Genomic DNA, 10,000 nt, shown 5'->3' on the forward strand with positions numbered 1-10,000 from the left:
CCCACTGTTCCTAGACCAGTTAACCCCACTGTTCCTAGACCAGTTAACCAGTTAACCCACCCACTGTTCCTAGACCAGTTAACCCACTGTTCCTAGACCAGTTAACCCACTGTTCCTAGACCAGTTAACCCACTGTTCCTAGACCAGTTAACCCACTGTTCCTAGACCAGTTAACCAGTTAACCCCACTGTTCCTAGACCAGACCAGTTAACCCCACTGTTCCTAGACCAGACCCACTGTTCCTAGACCAGTTAACCCCACTGTTCCTAGACCAGTTAACCCCACTGTTCCTAGACCAGTTAACCCCACTGTTCCTAGACCAGTTAACCCACTGTTCCTAGACCAGTTAACCCACTGTTCCTAGACCAGTTAACCCACTAGACCAGTTCCTAGACCAGTTAACCCACTGTTCCTAGACCAGTTAACCCACTGTTCCTAGACCAGTTAACCCACTGTTCCTAGACCAGTTAACCCCACTGTTCCTAGACCAGTTAACCCACTGTTCCTAGACCAGTTAACCCCACTGTTCCTAGACCAGTTAACCCCACTGTTCCTAGACCAGTTAACCCACTGTTCCTAGACCAGTTAACCCCACTGTTCCTAGACCAGTTAACCCACTGTTCCTAGACCAGTTAACCCACTGTTCCTAGACCAGTTAACCCACTGTTCCTAGACCAGTTAACCCCACTGTTCCTAGACCAGTTAACCCAGTTAGACCACTGTTCCTAGACCAGTTAACCCACTGTTCCTAGACCAGTTAACCCACTGTTCCTAGACCAGTTAACCCACTGTTCCTAGACCAGTTAACCCACTGTTCCTAGACCAGTTAACCCCACTGTTCCTAGACCAGTTAACCCACTGTTCCTAGACCAGTTAACCCACTGTTCCTAGACCAGTTAACCCACTGTTCTAGACCAGTTAACCCCACTGTTCCTAGACCAGTTAACCCCACTGTTCCTAGACCAGTTAACCCCTAGACCAGTTAACCCCACTGTTCCTAGACCAGTTAACCCACTGTTCCTAGACCAGTTAACCCCACTGTTCCTAGACCAGTTAACCCCACTGTTCCTAGACCAGTTAACCCACTGTTCCTAGACCAGTTAACCCACTGTTCCTAGACCAGTTAACCCCACTGTTCCTAGACCAGTTAACACCACTGTTCCTAGACCAGTTAACCCACTGTTCCTAGACCAGTTAACCCACTGTTCCTAGACTAACCCACTGTTCCTAGACCAGTTAACACCACTGTTCCTAGACCAGTTAACCCACTGTTTAGAACCCACTGTTCCTAAGTCAGTTAACCCACTGTTCCCTAGACTGTTCTGTTCCTAGACCAGTTAACCCCACTGTTCCTAGACCAGTTAACCCACTGTTCCTAGACCAGTTAACCCACTGTTCCTAGGCCAGTTAACCGCACTGTTCCTAGACCAGTTAACCCACTGTTCCTAGACCAGTTAACCCACTGTTCCTAGACCAGTTAACCCACTGTTCCTAGACCAGTTAACCCACTGTTCCTAGACCAGTTAACCCCACTGTTCCTAGACCAGTTAACCCCACTGTTCCTAGACCGTCATTGAAAATAAGAATTTGTTCTTAATGAACTGACTTGTTAAATTAAGGTAATATAAACATCTGCTAAATATGAGTATGTGACCAATAACATTTAATTTGATTTGACAAGCGACATTTAAACCTTGTGATGTGACTTTTTAAATTATTTTTTTGTAAGCAGATTTAAGTGACTAGATCACTCAGGAACACTCAACACCTCTTGGAAAGACATTCTGGTGTGTGACTTTTTTTGTATAAACATGTGTGTAATTGTCTCACTGAATAATAATAAAACTATCCCGGGGGTTTTCAGAAGACTGAGGTGGGTTCTTATCTGGGTATTGTGATGTCATTTTTGGGTATTGTGATGTCATTATGGGGTATTGTGATGTCATTTTGGGGTATTGTGATGTCATTACGGGGGAATTGTGATGTGGGTTGGGTTTTCAGAAGATGGAGAGGCAGGTCGTTTCCTCCGGTGACTACATGGTGACTCTGTGACTCTGTGTTCAGGTGACTACATGGTGACTCTGTGTTCAGGTGACTACATGGTGACTCTGTGACTCTGTGTTCAGGTGTCTGCATAGTGACTCTGTGTTCAGGTGACTACATGGTGACTCTGTGTTCAGGTGACTACATGGTGACTCTGTGTTCAGGTGACTGCGTAGTGACTCTGTGTTCAGGTGACTGCATAGTGACTCTGTGTTCAGGTGACTACATAGTGACTCTGTGTTCAGGTGACTACATGGTGACTCTGTGTTCAGGTGACTACATGGTGACTCTGTGTTCAGGTGACTACATGGTGACTCTGTGTTCAGGTGACTGCATGGTGACTCTGTGTTCAGGTGACTGCATAGTGACTCTGTGTTCAGGTGACTACATGGTGACTCTGTGTTCAGGTGACTACATGGTGACTCTGTGACTCTGTGTTCAGGTGACTACATGGTGACTCTGTGTTCAGGTGACTACATGGTGACTCTGTGACTCTGTGTTCAGGTGACTACATGGTGACTCTGTGTTCAGGTGACTACATGGTGACTCTGTGTTCAGGTGACTACATGGTGACTCTGTGTTCAGGTGACTACATGGTGACTCTGTGTTCAGGTGACTACATGGTGACTCTGTGTTCAGGTGACTACATGGTGACTCTGTGTTCAGGTGACTGCATGGTGACTCTGTGTTCAGGTGACTCTGTGTTCAGGTGACTACATGGTGACTCTGTGTTCAGGTGACTGCATAGTGACTCTGTGTTCAGGTGACTACATGGTGACTCTGTGTTCAGGTGACTACTGTGTTCAGGTGACTCATGTGACTCTGTGTTCAGGTGACTGCATGGTGACTCTGTGTTCAGGTGACTACATGGTGACTCTGTGTTCAGGTGACTGCATGGTGACTCTGTGTTCAGGTGACTACATGGTGACTCTGTGTTCAGGTGACTACATGGTGACTCTGTGACTCTGTGTTCAGGTGACTACATGGTGACTCTGTGTTCAGGTGACTCACTCTGTGTTGACTACATGGTGACTCTGTGTTCAGGTGACTACATGGTGACTCTGTGTTCAGGTGACTCATGTGACTCTGTGTTCAGGTGACTACATGGTGATCAGGTGACATGGTGACTCTGTGTTCAGGTGACTACATGGTGACTCTGTGTTCAGGTGACTCTGTGTTCAGGTGACTGCATAGTGACTCTGTGTTCAGGTGACTACATGGTGACTCTGTGTTCAGGTGACTGACTCATGTTCAGGTGACTCATAGTGACTCTGTGTTCAGGTGGTGACTGTTCAGGTGACTACATAGTGACTCTGTGTTCAGGTGACTGCATGGTGACTCTGTGTTCAGGTGACTACATGGTGACTCTGTGTTCAGGTGACTGCATGGTGACTCTGTGACTCTGTGTTCAGGTGACTGCATGGTGACTCTGTGTTCAGGTGACTACATGGTGACTCTGTGTTCAGGTGACTACATGGTGACTCTGTGTTCAGGTGACTACATGGTGACTCTGTGTTCAGGTGACTGCATGGTGACTCTGTGTTCAGGTGACTACATGGTGACTCTGTGTTCAGGTGACTGCATGGTGACTCTGTGTTCAGGTGACTGCATGGTGACTCTGTGTTCAGGTGACTACATGGTGACTCTGTGTTCAGGTGACTACATGGTGACTCTGTGTTCAGGTGACTGGTGACTGACTACATGGTGACTCTGTGTTCAGGTGATGGTGACTCTGTGTTCAGGTGTCTGCATAGTGACTCTGTGTTCAGGTGACTACATGGTGACTCTGTGTTCAGGTGACTACATGGTGACTCTGTGTTCAGGTGACTACATGGTGACTCTGTGACTCTGTGTTCAGGTGACTGCATGGTGACTCTGTGTTCAGGTGACTGCATGGTGACTCTGTGTTCAGGTGACTACATGGTGACTCTGTGTTCAGGTGACTACATGGTGACTCTGTGTTCAGGTGACTACATGGTGACTCTGTGTTCAGGTGACTACATGGTGACTCTGTGTTCAGGTGACTACATGGTGACTCTGTGTTCAGGTGACTACATAGTGACTCTGTGTTCAGGTGACTACATGGTGACTCTGTGTTCAGGTGACTACATGGTGACTCTGTGTTCAGGTGACTACATGGTGACTCTGTGTTCAGGTGACTACATGGTGACTCTGTGTTCAGGTGACTACATGGTGACTCTGTGTTCAGGTGACTACATGGTGACTCTGTGTTCAGGTGACTACATGGTGACTCTGTGTTCAGGTGACTACATCAGGTGACTGACTCTGTGTTCAGGTGACTACATGGTGACTCTGTGTTCAGGTGACTACATGGTGACTCTGTGTTCAGGTGACTACATGGTGACTCTGTGTTCAGGTGACTACATGGTGACTCTGTGTTCAGGTGACATGGTCTGTGTTCAGGTGACTACATGGTGACTCTGTGTTCAGGTGACTACATGGTGACTCTGTGTTCAGGTGACTGCATGGTGACTCTGTGTTCAGGTGACTACATGGTGACTCTGTGTTCAGGTGACTGACATGGTGACTCTGTGTTCAGGTGACTGCATGGTGACTCTGTGTTCAGGTGACTACATGGTGACTCTGTGTTCATGGTGACTACATGGTGACTCTGTGTTCAGGTGACTACATGGTGACTCTGTGTTCAGGTGACTACATGGTGACTCTGTGTTCAGGTGACTGCATGGTGACTCTGTGTTCAGGTGGTGACTACATGGTGACTCTGTGTTCAGGTGACTACATGACTACATGGTGACTCTGTGTTCAGGTGACTGACATGGTGACTCTGTGTTCAGGTGACTACATGGTGACTCTGTGTTCAGGTTCATGGTGACTGTGTTCAGGTGACTACATGGTGACTCTGTGTTCAGGTGACTGCATGGTGACTCTGTGTTCAGGTGACTGCATGGTGACTCTGTGTTCAGGTGACTACATGGTGACTCTGTGTTCAGGTGACTACATGGTGACTCTGTGTTCAGGTGACTACATGGTGACTCTGTGTTCAGGTGACTACATGGTGACTCTGTGTTCAGGTGACTACATGGTGACTCTGTGTTCATGGTGACTGTGTTCAGGTGACTGCATGGTGACTCTGTGTTCAGGTGACAGGTGACTACATGGTGACATGGTGACTCTGTGTTCAGGTGACTGCATGGTGACTCTGTGTTCAGGTGACTCTGTGTTCTGACATGGTGACTCTGTGTTCAGGTGACTACATGGTGACTCTGTGTTCAGGTGACTACATGGTGACTCTGTGTTCAGGTGACTACATGGTGACTCTGTGTTCAGGTGACTACATGGTGACTCTGTGGTGACTCTCTGTGACTCTGTGTTCAGGTGACTACATGGTGACTCTGTGTTCAGGTGACTACATGGTGACTCTGTGTTCAGGTGACTACATGGTGACTCTGTGTTCAGGTGACTACATGGTGACTCTGTGTTCAGGTGACTACATGGTGACATGACTACATGGTGACTCTGTGTTCAGGTGACTACATGGTGACTCTGTGTTCAGGTGACTGCATGGTGACTCTGTGTTCAGGTGACTGCATGGTGACTCTGTGTTCAGGTGACTGCATGGTGACTCTGTGTTCAGGTGACTACATGGTGACTCTGTGTTCAGGTGACTACATGACTCTGTGACTCTGTGTTCAGGTGACTACAGGTGGTGACTCTGTGTTCAGGTGACTGTTCATGGTGACTGCATAGTGACTCTGTGTTCAGGTGACTACATGGTGACTCTGTGTTCAGGTGACTACATGGTGACTCTGTGTTCAGGTGACTGCATGGTGACTCTGTGTTCAGGTGACTACATGGTGACTCTGTGACTACATGGTGACTCTGTGTTCAGGTGACTGCATGGTGACTACATAGTGACTCTGTGTTCAGGTGACTGCATGGTGACTCTGTGTTCAGGTGACTGCATGGTGACTCTGTGTTCAGGTGACTACATGGTGACTCTGTGTTCAGGTGACTACATGGTGACTCTGTGACTCTGTGTTCAGGTGACTACTGTGACTCTGTGTTCAGGTGACTACATGGTGACTCTGTGTTCAGGTGACTACATGGTGACTCTGTGTTCAGGTGACTACATGGTGACTCTGTGTTCAGGTGACTACATGGTGACTCTGTGTTCAGGTGACTACATGGTGACTCTGTGTTCAGGTGACTGCATGGTAGTGACTCTGTGTTCAGGTGACTACATGGTGACTCTGTGTTCAGGTGACTACATGGTGACTCTGTGACTCTGTGTTCAGGTGACTGCATGGTGACTCTGTGTTCAGGTGACTGCATGGTGACTCTGTGTTCATGGTGACTCTGTGGTGACTACATGGTGACTCTGTGTTCAGGTGACTACATGGTGACTCTGTCTGTGTTCAGGTGACTACATGGTGACTCTGTGTTCAGGTGACTGCATGGTGACTCTGTGTTCAGGTGACTGCATGGTGACTCTGTGTTCAGGTGACTGCATGGTGACTCTGTGTTCAGGTGACTACATGGTGACTCTGTGTTCAGGTGACTACATGGTGACTCTGTGTTCAGGTGACTACATGGTGACTCTGTGTTCTCATGGTGACTCTGTGTTCAGGTGACTACATGGTGACTCTGTGTTCAGGTGACTACATGGTGACTCTGTGTTCAGGTGACTACATGGTGACTCTGTGTTCAGGTGACTACATGGTGACTCTGTGTTCAGGTGACTACATGGTCTGACTACATGGTGACTGTGTTCAGGTGACTGCATGGTGACTCTGTGTTCAGGTGACTGCATGGTGACTCTGTGTTCAGGTGACTACATGGTGACTCTGTGTTCAGGTGACTGCATGGTGACTCTGTGTTCAGGTGACTACATGGTGACTCTGTGTTCAGGTGACTACATGGTGACTCTGTGTTCAGGTGACTACATGGTGACTCTGTGTTCAGGTGACTGCATGGTGACTCTGTGTTCAGGTGACTGCATGGTGACTCTGTGTTCAGGTGACTGCATGGTGACTCTGTGTTCAGGTGACTGCATGGTGACTCTGTGTTCAGGTGACTGCATAGTGACTCTGTGTTCAGGTGACTACATGGTGACTCTGTGACTCAGTGACTCTGTGTTCAGGTGACTACATGGTGACTCTGTGTTCAGGTGACTACATGGTGACTCTGTGTTCAGGTGACTACATGGTGACTCTGTGTTCAGGTGACTACATGGTGACTCTCATAGTGACTCTGTGTTCAGGTGACTACATGGTGACTCTGTGTTCAGGTGACTACATGGTGACTCTGTGTTCAGGTGACTACATGGTGACTCTGTGTTCAGGTGTGACTCTGTGTTCAGGTGACTACATGGTGACTCTGTGTTCAGGTGACTGCATGGTGACTCTGTGTTCAGGTGACAGGTGACTACATGGTGACTCTGTGTTCAGGTGACTGCATGGTGACTCTGTGTTCAGGTGACTACATGGTGACTCTGTGTTCAGGTGACATGGTGACTCTGTGGTGACTCTGTGTTCAGGTGACTACATGGTGACTCTGTGTTCAGGTGGTGACTCAGGTGACATGGTGACTCTGTGTTCAGGTGACTACATGGTGACTCTGTGTTCAGGTGACTGCATGGTGACTCTGTGTTCAGGTGACTACATGGTGACTCTGTGTTCAGGTGACTACATGGTGACTCTGTGTTCAGGTGACTGCATGGTGACTCTGTGTTCAGGTGACTACATGGTGACTCTGTGTTCAGGTGACATGGTGACTCTGTGTTCAGGTGACTACATGGTGACTCTGTGTTCAGGTGACTCATGTGACTCTGTGTTCAGGTGACTACATGGTGACTCTGTGTTCAGGTGACTACATGGTGACTCTGTGTTCAGGTGACTGCATGGTGACTCTGTGTTCAGGTGACTACATGGTGACTCTGTGTTCAGGTGGTGGTGACTCTGTGTTCAGGTGACTCATGTGTCATGGTGACTCTGTGTTCAGGTGACTACATGGTGACTCTGTGTTCAGGTGACTACATGGTGACTCTGTGTTCAGGTGACTACATGGTGACTCTGTGTTCAGGTGACTGCATGGTGACTCTGTGTTCAGGTGACTACATGGTGACTCTGTGTTCAGGTGACTACATGGTGACTCTGTGTTCAGGTGACTGCATGGTGACTCTGTGTTCAGGTGACTGCATGGTGACTCTGTGTTCAGGTGACTACATGGTGACTCTGTGTTCAGGTGACATGGTGACTCTGTGTTCAGGTGACTCATGTGACTCTGTGTTCAGGTGACTACATGGTGACTCTGTGTTCAGGTGACTACATGGTGACTCTGTGTTCAGGTGACTACATGGTGACTCTGTGTTCAGGTGACTGCATGGTGACTCTGTGTTCAGGTGACTACATGGTGACTCTGTGTTCAGGTGACTACATGGTGACTCTGTGTTCAGGTGACTACATGGTGACTCTGTGTTCAGGTGACTGACTCTGTGTTCAGGTGACATGGTGACTCTGTGTTCAGGTGACTGACTCTGTGTTCAGGTGACATGGTGACTCTGTGTTCAGGTGGTGACTCTGTGTTCAGGTGACTACATGGTGACTCTGTGTTCAGGTGACTACATGGTGACTCTGTGTTCAGGTGACTACATGGTGACTCTGTGTTCAGGTGACTACATGGTGACTCTGTGTTCAGGTGACTGTTCATGGTGACTCTGTGTTCAGGTGACTACATGGTGACTCTGTGTTCAGGTGACTACATGGTGACTCTGTGTTCAGGTGACTACATGGTGACTCTGTGTTGTTCAGGTGACTCATGGTGACTCTGTGTTCAGGTGACTGTTCATGGTGACTCTGTGTTCAGGTGACTACATGGTGACTCTGTGTTCAGGTGACTACATGGTGACAGGTGACTCATGGTGACTCTGTGTTCAGGTGACTGCATGGTGACTCTGTGTTCAGGTGACTGACTCTGTGTTCAGGTGACTACATGGTGACTCTGTGTTCAGGTGACTACATGGTGACTCTGTGTTCAGGTGACTACATGGTGACTCTGTGTTGGTGACTCTGTGTGGTGACTCTGTGTTCAGGTGACTACATGGTGACTCTGTGTTCAGGTGACATGGTGACATGGTGACTCTGTGTGTGACTCATGGTGACTGACTACATGGTGACTCTGTGTTCAGGTGACTCATGGTGACTCTGTGTTCAGGTGACTGCATGGTGACTCTGTGTTCAGGTGACATGGTGACTCTGTGTTCAGGTGACTACATGGTGACTCTGTGTTCAGGTGACTACATGGTGACTACATGGTGACTCTGTGTTCAGGTGACTGCATGGTGACTCTGTGTTCAGGTGACTGCATGGTGACTCTGTGTTCAGGTGACTGCATGGTGACTCTGTGTTCAGGTGACTACATGGTGACTCTGTGTTCAGGTCATGGTGACTCTGTGTTCAGGTGACTGCATGGTGACTCTGTGTTCAGGTGACTGCATGGTGGTGACTCTGTGTTCAGGTGACTGCATGGTGACTCTGTGTTCAGGTGACTGCATGGTGACTCTGTGTTCAGGTGACTACATGGTGACTGTGTTCAGGTGACTACATGGTGACTCTGTGTTCAGGTGACTACATGGTGACTCTGTGTTCAGGTGACTACATGGTGACTCTGTGTTCAGGTGACTACATGGTGACTCTGTGTTCAGGTGACTACATGGTGACTCTGTGTTCAGGTGACTACATGGTGACTCTGTGACTCTGTGTTCAGGTGACTACATGGTGACTCTGTGTTCAGGTGACTACATGGTGACTCTGTGACTCTGTGTTCAGGTGACTGCATAGTGACTCTGTGTTCAGGTGACTGCATGGTGACTCTGTGTTCAGGTGACTGCATGGTGACTCTGTGTTCAGGTGACTACATGGTGACTCTGTGTTCAGGTGACATGGTGACTCTGTGTTCATGGTGACTCTGTGACTCT

Source organism: Oncorhynchus keta, unplaced genomic scaffold (assembly GCF_023373465.1).
Source record: "Oncorhynchus keta strain PuntledgeMale-10-30-2019 unplaced genomic scaffold, Oket_V2 Un_contig_6060_pilon_pilon, whole genome shotgun sequence".
Lineage (NCBI taxonomy): Eukaryota > Metazoa > Chordata > Actinopteri > Salmoniformes > Salmonidae > Oncorhynchus > Oncorhynchus keta.